The 15,985-nt window shown below is 45.3% G+C and overlaps 1 long non-coding RNA gene across 1 annotated transcript; it reads right to left on the bottom strand.

Moving 5' to 3' along the window:
• Positions 1-4,063: 4,063 nt before the first annotated feature.
• Positions 4,064-15,472, bottom strand: LOC141058078 (uncharacterized). Its single transcript, XR_012222093.1, has 2 exons — positions 15,371-15,472; positions 4,064-5,636 (listed from the first exon to the last, which is right to left on the bottom strand). It is a non-coding gene; the product is annotated as an uncharacterized lncRNA (long non-coding RNA).
• Positions 15,473-15,985: the final 513 nt, after the last annotated feature.

The raw sequence follows: 15,985 nt of genomic DNA, 5'->3' as shown, positions 1-15,985 counted from the left end.
ACCGTGCTGTACCTGCAGCCCGAGACCGTGCTGTACCAGCAGCAGCACGAGACCATGCTGTATCCGCAGCCCGAGACCAGGCTGTACCCGCAGCCAGAGACCATGCTGTACCCGCAGCCCGAGACCATGCAGTACCCTCAGCCCGAGACCATGCAGTACCCTCAGCCCGAGACCGTGCTTTACCCGCAGCCCGAGACCATGCTTTACACGCAGCCCGAGACCGTGCTCTACCCGCAGTCAGAGATCATGCTCTACCCGCAGCTCGAGACCGTTATGTACGCTCAGCCTGAGACCGTGATGTATGCTGAGCCCAAGACCATGCAGTACCAGCAGCCCGAGACCGTGCTATACGGTCAGCCCGAGACATTACTCTACTCGCAGCCCGAGATGGTGCTCTACCCGCAGCCTGAGACCGTGCTCTACCTGCAGCCCAAGACCGTGCTCTACCCGCAGCCCGAGACCATGCTCTACACGCAGCCCGAGACCGTGCTCTACACGCAGCCCGAGACCATGCTGTACCCGCAGCCCGAGACCATGCTGTACTCGCAGCCCGAGACCATGCTGTACCTGCAGCAGCACGAGACCATGCTGTACCCGCATCAGCACGAGGCCATGCTGTACCCGCAGCAGCACAAAACTATGCTGTACCCGCAGCAGCACGAGACCATGCTGTACCAGCAGCAGCACGAGACCATGCTGTACCAGCAGCAGCACGAGACAATACTGAACCAGCAGCAGCACGAGACCATGCCGTACCCGCAGCCCGAGACTATGCTGTACCGGCAGCCCGAGACCGTGCTCTATACGCAGCCCGAGACCGTGCTGTACCCACAGCACGAGACCATGCTGTACCCGCAGCCCGAGACCATGCTGTACTCGCAGCCCGAGACCATGCTGTACCCGCAGCCCGAGACCATGCTGTACCCGCAGCAGCACGAGACCATGCTGTACCCGCAGCAGCACGAGACCATGCTGTACCAGCAGCAGCACCACACCAAGCTGTACCCGCAGCAGCACAAGACCATGCTGTACCCGCAGCAGCACGAGACCATGCTGTACCAGCAGCAGCACGAGACTATGCTGTACCCGCAGCAGCACGAGACCATGCTGTACCAGCAGCAGCACGAGACCATGCTGTACCAGCAGCAGCACGAGACCATGCTGTACCAGCAGCAGCACGAGACCATGCTGTACAAGCAGCCCGAGACCATGGTGTACCCGCAGCCCGAGACCATGCTGTACCCGCAGCAGCACGAGACCATGCTGTACCCGCAGCAGCACGAGACCATGCTGTACCAGCAGCACCACACCATGCTGTACCCGCAGCAGCACAAGACCATGCTGTACCCGCAGCAGCACGAGACTATGCTGTACCCGCAGCAGCACGAGACCATGCTGTACCAGCAGCAGCACGAGACCATGCTGTACCAGCAGCAGCACGAGACCATGCTGTACCAGCAGCAGCACGAGACTATGCTGTACCCGCAGCAGCACGAGACTATGCTGTACCCGCAGCAGCACGAGACCATGCGGTACCAGCAGCAGCATGAGACCATGCTGTACCAGCAGCAGCACGAGACCATGCTGTACCAGCAGCCCGAGACCATGCTGTACCAGCAGCGGCACGAGACCATGCTGTACCAGCAGCAGCACAAGACCATGCTGTACCAGCAGCAGCACGAGACCATGCTGTACCAGCAGCAGCACGAGACCATGCTGTACCAGCAGCAGCACGAGACCATGCTGTACCAGCAGCAGCACGAGACCATGATGTACCAGCAGCCCGAGACCATGCTGTACCAGCAGCCCGAGACCATACAATACCCTCAGCCCGAGACCATGCTGCACCCGCAGCCCGAGACCATGCTGTTCCCACTGGTGGTTTAAGAAATTTTCCTCTATTGAATTTATGACACCCTGAATTTCACTTCATTGCTTGCACAGGGTTTGATTACATGCTGATCCCCACACTAGGCAAATTGCTATGCTTTATTATCTAAATTCTCAACCAGAGCTAGTGCTGTCTGGCCTAAGTGTCCTAAGTGCATTTTCCCACCCACTACACAATCATTGGCTGTTAGGTTGTTTTCACATTTGCATCTGTTTGCATAGCGTTTCATCCGCAGCAATCTGTATGCATCATGTTTCCCTATCTTTAACATGTTGTACGCAGGGGCATGCGTTTGCATCAGTTTGCGTGCATCAGCATACACATGCGTTGCTTTTTGGTGTGCGGCGGAGTTTGTCAAACACATCATGTTGATTTTTTGGAAGTGGCAAAAATCCGTCAAATATGCGCATTCATGTTCATGCTGAGGAGTGCGTCAAATCAAAGCATTGCTGTCTAAGGGAACGCATGCGTACGCAAGGACGTGCGTACTCCTGAGTTAGAAATGCATGCGTTTTTCACATAATCATGTCGGGGAAATGAGACACGCCCATTGGGTTTGGCTTGTGTCAAGGAAATTTTCCAAAAGCATGCGCTGAAAAAACCCGCAAACACATGCAAAAAATGCATGCAAACGCAGCGTTTTTTTCCGTCATGCTTAAGCTGATGCGGATATAAACGTGGCGTAAACATGCGTTTGTATGCATTTTGACATGTGTCTGTGCATGCAGATGATACGCTGCGTACACAAACGCTAATGTGAACCTAGCCTTAGAGATCATTGCTGGGGCAGATACTATCATTCATTCCAACATTGGAACTGACTGAGTAGTGATCCAGTAGCCGCCAGACGAGATCTGGAAGGTTGGCGGGGAGGCGGGCATGACACTGGCAGGGAGCGAGTGATGAAAGGACAGATGGGAATAAATTGGGAAAAAAGCATGGGGGGGTGGGAAGTGACATAGGCAGAGGAAGGGTCAGGACAACAAAAGGATGTGAAAGTGGCTATTCATCCTCTTTGAACACGGACATGCGGACAAGCAAGACCCAACCACCCACCCTAAGGAGGAGAGGATCGATCAGGTTGCAGTGGCCACATCAACGATGTTAATTTAATAATACACATTTCATGTGGAGTTAATTTGGCAGTTACCTTCCAAGCCCAGGGGAAGGGCAATCCGGAGCCATGGTTCCCTTGAGGTTTCCCCCCAGGGGGTTTTTCCTCTCCTGACTGGCGTCGGATAGCTCTTCGTGAGCCGGAGGTTTTCTGTACACTCAATGGATTGATAATTTGGAGCATTGGTGGGTGGGTCCTCGAAGCTGGAAAAAATGATGGAATTGGGGATTCCTGCATTGCGGGGATCCCCTCCATTGTATGGTTAAGTGTTGGTGGTGGTCTGGTGAGACTTGGGTGATACCCGGTGAGGAAGTCGGGGTCACACTATGGGGGGCACCTGACAATGGAAGTCGGGTGCATGGTAAACATTATGGGGGGCACCCAACGATGATTATATCCAAAGACTAAGGTTATGGTGTGTCTTTTATTCGACAAGGGGAAGGTATGCTGGGAAGGGGGAGGCATGTGTGTTGGGTGAGTCACGGGAGGTCGACCTGTCCAGGGTCATATGCTTCCATCTGTGGCAGTGCAGCATCAATCACTACACCTCACATCACAATGGTGATAGCGCTGTCACATGTCCTCTATTACCCATGGGCGTAACGATTGCAATCACAGAGGGTGCAATTGGGTCCATACTGGAGGGGGACCCCACTTCAGTTGCATGTGTGTCCAAGTGTTTTGCAGTGCGGAGACACACTAGGTCCCTGCACTGCAATACATACCGCTAATCAGGATAGCAGCTGACATCGACTTGCACGGCATTGTCGTCGCAAGGCAGGAACGTTATCCCATAAACACATGCTGAAGCAACATGAAGTTTAGTCACAACATAGATCAAGCTGCCAAACTTTTTCATGCCACTAATACAGGTGAGGAGGGTCACACTGCGACCCCTGCAGTGGTGTGACAAGTTCTGATTTTTTTTCAATCTGCTTTTCATGGTACCCAGGGGATGTATTGTGACCCTAATCACTTTATTTCTGCTGCTATGTCATGTAGCATGATCACTGTTGTGGAGCTAGTTATCACCCAACCAAACACCACAAAATGGCATGTTAGATAAAAAAATATTTTTATTGAACAACATTAAATAATGACACAAAGAAAGGCTACTGAAAAACATGTAATGAATGAGGGACACACACCATAGGAATCCGCCATACAATAACCAGATTTTAGTCTACAACAAGCTGATAAGGAATTGGATTTACTGTTGAATAGTAATTAGTATATCTGCAGCCCTGAATATAAATAAGTTTACTGCTAAAGTGCTCCATTGTGTTCAGGAAATATTGCAGCTTAATCCCCTTAATGAAACAACAGCATAATGGGTGTAACTACATACAATTCAGATAATAATCAAAGCCAAAATCAGCATACCAAAGATCAGGTTGGTGGAATTCCCCAGACGTCCCTCTGCCCCGATGCGCGTTTCGCACTGCTTCTTCGGGAGGCGTGTCAAGGAAGAGGGCGATCCAGTTTAAATAAAGCAGCCACCGATATCATTGGATATCTCTAATTAACTTCAGCTGTTACAATGAGAAGACGCTAACCCACAAGTCTATTACAGCTCCTGCACAAGGCAGGAAGTGCCGCCTGGATATAAACAAACCTCCGATCATGTGAGAGTGTGAGTCATCCTCCACGTGGGCAATGTAAACACAACACTAATGCTCAGCAAATAGCGATCCTCATACAGGATCACATGACCACCCCTTCACAAGGTCCTACTCAGATCAAGTCTTATTTATATACCAGAGCCAATAAGAAACGAGGACTATAGCCACATGATCACTTATTCAAGGTCCTAAATCCGGCATGATTCCTAATAAATTTCTATACTAGTTTACAAATACCTCGTTTAAGATCATAATTGCGGTAATTAACGAAGAATTTAATTATTTATAAAAATAGTTGTTCCTACCATAAAGGCATTTATAAAAAGGGGGAAGGATATCTAATAAGAAAAGGCATTTTCGGCCCATACATAACAAAAAAGGGCCGCAATGAATAGGAAAGGCACAATGCGATCACACAACCTACACAGTCTCCGGACTAATTAAGTCCAGAAACCGCAGGTGGCTCTAGATCACGTTTTGCCAACCCGCAAACCTTCATGGAACGTATGCGCACTGCCCTCATAACCCTAATAATAGTGCAATTTATGTAAAGTATAATATGGCTTTTCCTATGACATAACCTAATTATCCCTATTGTAATAGGAAAACATGAAAAATAATTACCAATAGTGAAGCCTAATAAAAAGCTATCTTAAAAAAGGAAAGCCAATAAAAAGTGCTAGTATATTAAACCACTGAACAAGTTCCCATAGAGACCAACGTGACACTACATTAATATTAATGCAATATAATACCACCATCAGAAGGGGACAATAAATCAAACAGATTTAGAATTTGCAAAAAATACAAACGTGAAAAAACAAACATACAAAAATAAAGACAATTTTCCCAAAATGTAGGAAAATATTCTCATATATTCCGATTTATAAATAATCAATATAATTAATTCTCATTAGATAAAATCTTTAGTCTTCTCATATCTTGAAAGCTGACTCCAACCACCGGCCGCTGCTACCAAATCATCAATGATGAAAATACCCCAATATCACTAAAATGGGAAAAAATGAAAAAAATGAAAAATGATTAAAAACATAATAAAACATAAAGATAAAAACAATAGCTCATTATATAAGAGAAACACCGCCCTACCCCATCCTTCCAATAATTCATAAGAATGCACCAAAACCAGATGTTTCATTAAGCCCTTGGGGCACTAAAGTCCCCAACCTGAAAATCCATTGGCACTCTTTTTTTGCCAGTCTTTTGGGCATTTCCCCCCCTCTAGGTCCAAGGTCAACAACATCAATCCCTTTTACAGTCAAAAGTCTAGAATTACATGAATGGTATTTTTTGAAATGCCTCGGAAGAGTCTTCAAAGAAGAACTATCTGTAACAGATTTTGCTTTATCAATATCAAGACAATGCTCACGAACTCTGACTTTCAATTCTCTGCTTGTCATCCCAATATAAATTTTCCCACATGGGCATTCAGCAAAATATATTACACCCTTGGTAGAGCATGTAATATGGGCCCGGATGACAAATTTTCTAGAATGGTTGAAATTATAAAAACAAAAACTTTTTTTCATATTGGCGCACCCTTTGCACATCCCACATGGGAAAAAGCCGCTACGTTCCCAATTCCTATTTGTCCTCGTTCTTCCTTTAGGATCATAGAAGCTGTGGACTAATATATCCCGCAAATTGGGTGCTCTCTTGGCTACCAATGATGGATTATTTGGTAAAATTTGTTTCAAGATTGGATCAGTGAACAAGATCTGCCAATGCTTTTCTACGATTTTCCTCAACTCATTCCACTTATTATTGTAATTGGTAATAAATCTTACCTGAATATCCTCCTCATTGCAAGAAACAATGGGTTCATTCTTATGCAGCAATTGTTCTCTCTTTGTCACCTTAGCCCTCATATAGCCCTTTTTAATGGCCCTCTAGCTATAACCGCTATCCAAAAAACGCTTTTTTAAAGTCTCAGATTGTTCCTCAAATTAGGGTTCTTCCGAACAAATCCGCTTTATTCGCAAAAACTGTCCAATTGGTATGCCTTGTATTGTAGATCTTGGGTGGGCCGATGTAGCATGTAGTAGCGAATTAGTGGACATTGGTTTGCGGAAAACATTTGTGGAAAGACGACCATTAGGGAGCACTGCAATGGATAAGTCCAGAAATTCAATTTGATGCCCAAATTTGTACAACAACCTGATATCCTGATCATTGTTATTAAGTTGGCTCATAAATAGCTCAAGATCCACAACCGAACCCTCCCATATGAACAGTATGTCGTCAATATAGCGGATCCAATTATGGACCCGATCGACCCCATGTATCACATCTCCCTGGAAAACCGACCACTCCCATGCCCCCATAAAAAGATTGGCATAAGAGGGGGCACAAGAGGCCCCCCATAGCAGTTCCCCTCTGCTGCAAAAAAACTTTCCCATCAAAAATAAATGCATTATGTGTCAGAATAAATTGAAGTAATGACAAGATGAAAAATGACATCTCATCATCAATATTACTTGATCTAAGATATTTTTCAACTGCATTTAATCCATCACAATGTCTAATTGACGAGTAGAGAGCCTCGACATCGGCAGTCACGAGAATCATCTTTTCTGTCACCTGGATATTCTCCAAATGACTTAGTGCAGCGGTGGTATCTTTAATAAAAGAGGGCAATTGATAAACTAGTGGTTTTAAAAAGTACTCGACAATCTCACAAATGATTTCACATAAGCCCTCGTTGGCAGCGATAATTGGTCTCCCCGGCGGATCCAACGGATTCTTATGAACCTTCGGTATTAAGTAAAATGTCGCCAATCTCGGGCTAAGTTTTTCATGAATTTCAACCAGTTGTTTTGGGATGACGCTGTCTTCATAGGCCCGAATCAAAATTTCCATCAGTTCACTCTTAAACCCACCTAATGGGTTATAATGAAGTAATTTGTATTCAGATGGATTCAATAGGAGTTTATAATTACATGCCACATTCAGCCAGGATGCTTGTGTCAGAATAATAGAGTCTGTGTATTATACACTGATTTTATATATATATATATATATGCACACACATATATATATATATATATATATATGTGTACATATGTATGCAGCTATTTACTTATAAAAATGTAACTGTCACAGACCCACCACTGACACCGGTATGTCATGGACGAAGGGATGTGACGTACTGCCGACGCACGGCTATTACAGGCGCAGGGGGGGCTTACCTTAGTTATCCCACCGCCGGCACCATGTGACAAAAAAAACAGCAAGCTAGTCTTGCCCTACCAATTTATCGCAGAGGGGTTATTTTGGATGTCCCACCACTGCTAACAATCTTCCACGAAGCTTTTCAGTCCCACTTTGGAACTCGCAGCTCCCAGGCACCCCCCTTACCCTCAGGTCAGTCAGGGAGCTACACCTAGGATAATTGGTCACCGGCTGGCTGCTTCAATGAGGTCTGGTCACCTGGCACGCTGCAGTGAGGGAATTATAAATGCTCTGGCCGCAGCCACCCAATAAGCATATAAGATCTCTTTCCATCACAGCCAGCAGTACCCGGGGCCCGGATCACATTTCGCTGCCACCAGCTACAATTCAATTGATCAATGAGTTAATTAAGAGGGTCTGTAGCAAACCCCCAAATTAGTAGCAATTATCTTAAAGGCATGTGTACGTTCGTTCTTAGAGCATGAAGACAGACTAATAAATTTTATAGTTTATTCCCCAAAAGGGGGGCAGTGATTACACAGATAAAAGATGTTATTAAGTTGAGACATTATATATGTACAATGCAAGTACAAAATAAAAGGGATTAACAGCAGAAATTAAACTTACAGTTGCTTAGATGGTCTGTAGGCTACCATGTGGGGAGGGGCAGCAGCCACACGTCGCCCTGCATCTGGGGGGTCCTTAAGGCATGAAAACCTCCAGCTCATCTGAATGATTTTTGGCAAGGGATGCCTTAAAGCTTTGCCTTTGTGACCTCAAGAGAGGGGCAGTCTGGAGAGGGTCGGCCCCCTACTCTTGGAGTTATAATCTAACTACAAAACTTATAATAACTATCTCGTAGAGGGTACCTCGTATAAACTCGCACATGGTATTCTTTTTAGCCGGCCGAATAAAATAATTCAAAACCAAACATGCAGTAGTTATGTTACACCGTAACGGAGAAATCCAGTCCTCTGTTTCTGCTGAGGTTAGAACTTTGCAAGAGCCACTGTAGTGAAGCCGGGTCAGTGTATATCACAGAAATGTCCGTTTCATTTTTCTGCTATGAACGGAGTGCACGCTAGGGCTTCTTTTAATATTCCCCATAGCTGAATTGGCCTCATGGCTTCAAACAAAAGAAATCCTTTCACTTAGCTAATCAACATTCCTTAGCTGGAGAGAATGTCTGTACAGGAAATGACTGGTGTCCTATTACAGATGCAGGCAAAGCAGTGGGTGAATAAGGGGGGGGTTGCTGCCGTGACAGGCAGATTTCTCATCTGTAGTGTAGAGGAATGGAAGATTCTGGAGTGTTCCAGAAGTCATATCTTACTTAACATTACAGTAACCATATGAATAGAGATTGATGTAGATACACATTTAATTATACTGATATACGGCAAAAAAATAGCAGTACTCTAGGCATGATATAGTGAAAAAAACTGGGGTCTTTATTCACCCAGATATGCGCAACATTTCAGCTTTTCAAACTGTGAACCTTTCTCAAGCCATCAACATTCACAGAGTATAAACACAGTACACATAGGTTACACTCTATAATTAGTCATTAATCAATATACATCAGAAAAGCATAGTGGATATGTACAGGGCCGGCTCCAGGTTTTCGTGGGCCCCGGGTAAAAGCGTATCAGTGGGTCCCTTTAACACATACCACGATACCACGATACATGATGCACAGATACGGCAGAAAAAAACAGGTATAGTACAATGCCAAAGATTTCACTTACTTCTTACATTACATGAGTGTTACCTATTTAGCACAGAAACCGGACAGTTTAGTCCTCTATACAGTATTATGTGCTGCACATAGCTCTCCATACAGGATGATACCTTGATACGTCATGAGGATGGATTGGAAGCTGCATCATGGTATTTGAAAGCAACTAGCTTGGACAAGGATCTCGTATCATTAGTGTTACAGTTGTTAGAATATGCACTCACCCACATTTTTATTTTTAAAAATGTTGTTTATCAGCAATGTCAAGGCACTGCAATGGGGGCGTGTTGCGCCCCCTCATATGCCAATTTGTATCTTGGCCTCTGGGAATGCAAAATTTTTGTCACCGATCCTGTATCTCATTCCGGCCTGGCAGCAGGCTAGATGAGATACATTGATGATATTTGATTCATCTGGGAGGGATCCATGCCTGAATTATCTAGATTGATGGAATCCCTGAATGATAATAATCTTAACATTAAACTCACTTTTAAGACAGGTAGGACTATTGAATTTCTAGATATTCTAATCAAGGCCGATGAGAGAGGTGTCTTGTCTACGGATTTGTTTAGGAAATCTACATTGACTAATTCTTTTCTACATGCAACATCGTCGCATCCTCCAGCAACCCTTAGAGGGATCCCCATAGGACAATTTTTACGTGCTAAAAGAATTTGCACGAAGACAGAAGACTTTGAAATTCAAGCAGCTTAATTGACACAGAGGTTTTATGAAAGAGGTTATAGTAGAAGAAGCATACGTAGAGGCTATCGGAGAGCCCTAGATACACCAAGGAATGACCTCTTATACACAAAAGATACGTGTGTACGTACTATGGAGAAAACCAATCAGGTTCGTATGATCACTCCGTACCACAATAAATGGTACCAATTTAAGGGTATTTTCCAGAAACTTTGGAAAGTCCTCCATACAGATCCTATTTTGAAAAAGATTTTACCAGAAAAACCCCTTATTGTGGCTAAAAGATCAAAAAACCTACGTGATTTGCTAGTGCATAGTCTGTACAATCCAACAGGGGGTAGGACCTCTAGAGACAATATTGATCCTGGTTTCTATCCTTGTGGCCTATGTAAGGCCTGCCTCAATCACATTAAAACTAAAACTTTTTGTAATTTTGATAATACTAAGATCTACAACATCAGAAAACATATAACTTGTGCTTCCCATGGTGTGATTTACCATGCAACCTGCCCCTGTAATATGATCTACATTGGGTTAACGACACGTGAACTAAAAGTTCGTACACGTGAGCATTATCGTGATATCATTAATGCCAAGACTGCTGAGGAAGAGTCAACGTTAAAAACATTACTCAAACACTTTAGGAGATACCACCAGTGTAACCCGAATGGTTTGAGGATCAAAGGTATTGATTTGGTGACACTGGGGGTTAGAGGTGGTAATATTGGTAAAAAACTGGCACAAATAGAGAGCAGGTGGATTTATCGGTTGGGTTCACTCGCACCGCAGGGGCTTAATGAAAGCTTTGGGTTTGGGGCCTTTTTGTAATTTAGTTTGTTTTATTTTCTCTTTGTCCTGAGGGAGTTTTAGGGGTGTGTGATTTTATTTGTATTGTTTGTATTTTGTATTCATATGTGTATTATTCTTCCATATAGGATAGTCCCTGTTCCTTATCCGGTGTTCCATCTCTTTGGAAGTTCCGCAGCAAGCTTGAATTTCTGGATGATGATGTCCTTTGAATTGCCACGTTTGGCAATGGTCTTCGAGAATTTGAAGAGTCAAGAATAATTTATTGGTTCCAATTGGAACTGTTCCAGTATGTTCGGGCATTATCTTTAAGGATCAATAGGATTTGTGTAACATAGTTAACTGGTCATTTCTCCGATATGTTGTTGCGGCCTTATTGGTTGCATTGGGTTGGTGGATTTTTAGCTTGGATTTTGGGTTCATTTTACTGCACTATTGGAAGTAGTACTGTAGGTGAATTTTATTGGATATAATAACAATTTTCTTTTTGTTATATTCACTTATGTATACATATTTTGTATTGATTCATCTGATACAATGTCACAATTAACGTGGGTATGTGTATGTATCCGCTAAGTGTATTCACACTTGGTATATGTGTTATGCGATTTATTATCATTTATATCGTTCACCGTCCTAATATAGTAATCTGTTTAAAGTAGCACTATTTAACTTAATGAGCCTCTGCTTATTCTATGTAATGAGATTAATGTGGCTCTAGCTATGCACATTGCACCTTAGACACTTTTTCATTAAAACACATTTTTTCACGGCAGGTGTATGCGAGCATGCGCTGCCTGGATCGCCCTGAGCCTCTGCCTATTCCATTAATGTGGCTCTAGCTATGCATGTTGCACTTTAGACACTTTTCTCATTTAGACACTCTTCTCATGGCAGGCGTTTGTGCGCATGCGCTGCCTGGATCGCCCTGAACTTCCTGGTCCCGGCTCAAAAATGGAGTCGCTGAACTTCCACCCGGTTGTCAGCGGCCCATTGTCCGGAAGTGGGTGGCTCTGTGAGGTGCGGTCTCGGCGCCGGATGCGCCGCTGTACTCCACGCCTACTACCCACACATACGTCGCCAACCAATGGGTGAGCCGCTTTTGTTCATATATTTTCTGCTATTTAGCGGTGGACTCTTATGGCCCTTTTGATTGGTCATCGGTGATTTATAGGGACTTCCAGCCTCCCTGTGGTCATGCCCCCGGAAGAAGAAGAGGCGAAAAGCGCGTCGGGGTAGATCGCGGTGATAGCGTGGACATAATATACAGGTATCACTAATTCTACATTTGGTAGCAGTTGTTATGGCTTGCCCTGAATTGCAAGGAATGTGATCCGCTTCTGTTAGGTCCAGGTACTAAATGTAGGAGTAATGTGTCAGTTGGGGCACTTATTATAATCTGGTCTATAGCGGTCTCACTTATAGTTATGCGGGTACTATATGCCATAGTGTAGCACCACTATTGGTTTATTTTGAATAATGTAGTGATTTATTCCGTCCATGTATCCAGCGGCTTTTTGGTAATTTGAGGCATCTATATGTGATTGTATGATATATGAATTCTAATATGAATAAAATTGTTTATATTTTGTACTCTACATTCCTTGTGCCATTTGTTTATTCCTTCTAGTGGCATTTAGTGTTCATTTATCCTTGCGGAATGTACCCATAGTTGGTGTTGGGTTTTAAGGACTAATATGTATATACAGATCCGCTGGGACTGATGGTGTGGTGCTGCAGAGATGGTATAGCTCCCCACAGGTGGAGCTGTAGTCCCAGGGCAGTGTAGGTGCAATGGATGAGGAGAGGCGCAGAATGGTATAGATGCTGATACCCAGGTGTAGTGGCGCGGGAATAACTGGAGGACACCAGAGTATGCGGTTCCAAAGCCGTTTCCCCGCGCTCCCTAGGCCTCCTTCCCTCACTCTCCAAAATGGCGTTCTGGCGTTCTTATTCTTGCTCCACCTTTCTGCTCGCCACTGATTTTCTCTGCCCCTCCTTCCGGGGGCGGAGTATTCTTCCAGCGCCTCTATACCAAGCCAGTATACGGACCCCTCGGGGGTGGGCCATGCATCTGTCACATAGTAATTCAGGCAGAGAAGGCCCAATACTCTTCGCGGTCTTTTCTTAGGACCTCCCATCTCTTCACGCCCTTCTCCGCGCCAGAGGCCATTTTTAAAATTCATGTCACAGTCTATTAAATTTGGTCTTTTACACATTTTCAAAAGTTGTAAATCCAAGGCACACAGAACCCGATGGCATCGGGTCTCATCATCCTGTTTGTGATGCCAAAATTGGGTTGCCCTCGATCGCCCAGGGCAGCGGGGTACTTGGTACCGGGCCGGTGTCAGAGGGGGAAAGTTTCACGGCAGCTGTGACCCGGTCCGTGGCCCTGGGTGCCCAATATCTATGGCGGTGATGTTAATGGTGTTAAAGTTTATATGAATAGTTTGTGACGCCACCTGTGGTGTTTGGCAAGGGAGATGGTAAGCCAACGCTGCATGCAGATCCGCTGGGACTGATGGTGTGTTGCAGCAGAGATGGTATAGCTCCCCATAGGTGGAGCTGTAGTGCCCGGGCAGTGTAGGTGCAATGGATGAGGAGAGGCGCAGAATGGTATAGATGCTGGTACCCAGGTGTAGTGGCGCGGGAATAACTGGAGGACACCAGAGTATGCGGTTCCAAAGCTTTTCTCACTGTTTGCAGTTCACACAACTGCCTGCTTCCGTACTGTGTTCTCCAGGTCAGGGCTCCAGCCAACCTCCAGGCAGGATAGGATTCTCCCTTCCACACTCCGCCAACATGTACCTTACTGAACGACTCCTCCAATGCGCCTATAGGTGCGAAGCACTCCAGTACTTAGTTACCCTGGAATGCCTCTCTCTAGGTGTTCCTAGACTTTACTTGTATGACAGACAGCTGTAGCCTGCTTCGGGGACTCCACTCTGCGTCCCGGCTCTCTATTCAGTTGCTGTTGTGTCCCAAGTCTATGATGGGAGGAAGGCGTTAGTGGCTCACTTCTCCTCCGGTGTCTGTTGCCGGACATAAAGATCCAATCAACCTCGGGGACCGTACCCCGGCCTTTGCGCTCTCTGGACTGGAAGGGTTCTCTATCTTTCTTCAACCAGCTTCCCACCGTCCTTCTATTCTCCTTCATTCCGATCTTTTCTATCTCCCTCTTATGGAAGGTTAGGTGTTGTGAGTTCATTTTCCCCTTCACCATTGAGGTCTGATGAACTCTCTCTTCTAGTGAAGGAAGGAAGTGAGGCTGATTACCAAGCACCTGGGTATGATGATGATGACTGGGTGACGGGAATTGCTGACTGGATATAAGGCAGCCGACGCCCTTCTGCCTTGCTGGTGATCTCTCTGAGGGATTCTAGGAGACCAGTCTGATTCCTGCTCCTCAAAAGCTAAGTTTTCTGCACTGCTTTTTGCATTTGTGTTTTGTTTTGTTTTGCCTTGTTTTTCTGAATTTCTGCCATTCCCTGCTGGGGTGAGTTGAATTCCTTTTTGCTCTGTCTTCAGAAAATACCTGAGTGCTGATATAGTCTTTTTGAAGCTTAGCGTCTTCAGGGCCTTTTTCCCTATCAGCCTGTTGGCCCTTGTTTTGATAGGGTTTTTGGTGGATTGCAGACAGCAGCTTTCCTATCCTGTCCTATTTAGTTAGCTTGGGCCCCATCATTTGCTCAGCCTATCTTTCTATCTGTGTGAGTGTTTTTTCATCTTGCTTCACCGTCATTATATGTTGGGGGCTGCCTATTGCTTTGGGGTCTGCTCTGGGGCAGTTTAGATTTCTCTTTCTGTCTTTAGGCTATGTAGTTCTCTGGCTGTGATCGAGGGGTCTAGGGTACCGTAGGAACCCCCCACGGCTACTGCTAGTTGTTGTTGATAGGTTCAGGGGTCTGCAATCCGATAGCTGCCAACTTCTCTGGTTTTCTGGACTTAGCTAGTATTTCTGTTTTTGCCTCCTACAGTGACTCATTCATAACAGTTAGGTTATCAATCTTATCGGACTCTTTCTCTGTCTTTCTCGTGCCAGCAGCCCAGATCACTGGGACCTGCTGCAGCACGTCCCTCAGACATCCATCTTCTCTCTCCTCTCTCCAACTGTCTAACTCTCACTCTTCCCACTCTTTTGTATCATCTTACTCCACCCGCCTCCCAGCACATCTCGTGTTACGAAGCAGGGTTCCACGAGGGGTGCTCTGCTAACCCCCAGCCTAAAGCTGTTAGGTGGCCCCACTGAACTATCCTGTGTGTGGAATGCAGGTGTGGAGTGTGGTCAGGAGTTCCCACCTTACCTGGATGGTGGGGCACTACACCTTAGGAGAAGGTGCAGTACCTCTGTGGCGACTGAAGCCTCAGGGGCACCATATACCTCCCCGTTAAACACAGCACATGCGCGGGCTGCAAGACAACAAAAGTACAATACAGGAACACACAAAAATTTTTAAATGCCATAGGAACCCCCCATGGCTACTGCTAGTTGTTGTTGATAGGTTCAGGGGTCTGCAATCCGATAGCTGCCAACTTCTCTGGTTTTCTGGACTTAGCTAGTATTTCTGTCTTTGCCTCCTACGGTGACTCATTCATAACAGAATCACCAGCCATACCGCAGATCCTAGGGTACTCAATAGCAGAAAAGAATTGTAAAAAAAAGAAAATGTGAATATTTTTTCCTCTATATCTCTGAGGCCATAGGGGGAATTTTTTTTTCTCTCAATGGAGATAAAGCAATTGTCTGATCGTGTGGAGCAGCTCGCTGCGGAAGTAAGGTGAATTTCCGCCTACCTTGCTCATTCACATGCTGCTGAACCAAAGATCCCTACTCCTGATGTGTTTTTTGGGGATCGGTCTAAATTTTTGAATTTCAAAAATAATTGTAAATTATTTTTTGCCTTGAAGCCTAACTCGTC

This window comes from Dendrobates tinctorius, unplaced genomic scaffold, assembly GCF_039654945.1.
Source record: "Dendrobates tinctorius isolate UK_male_01 unplaced genomic scaffold, ASM3965494v1 ptg000209l, whole genome shotgun sequence".
NCBI lineage: Eukaryota > Metazoa > Chordata > Amphibia > Anura > Dendrobatidae > Dendrobates > Dendrobates tinctorius.
The sequence above is the reverse complement of the archived record's forward strand: the minus strand, read 5'-3'. Positions and strand labels throughout refer to the sequence as shown.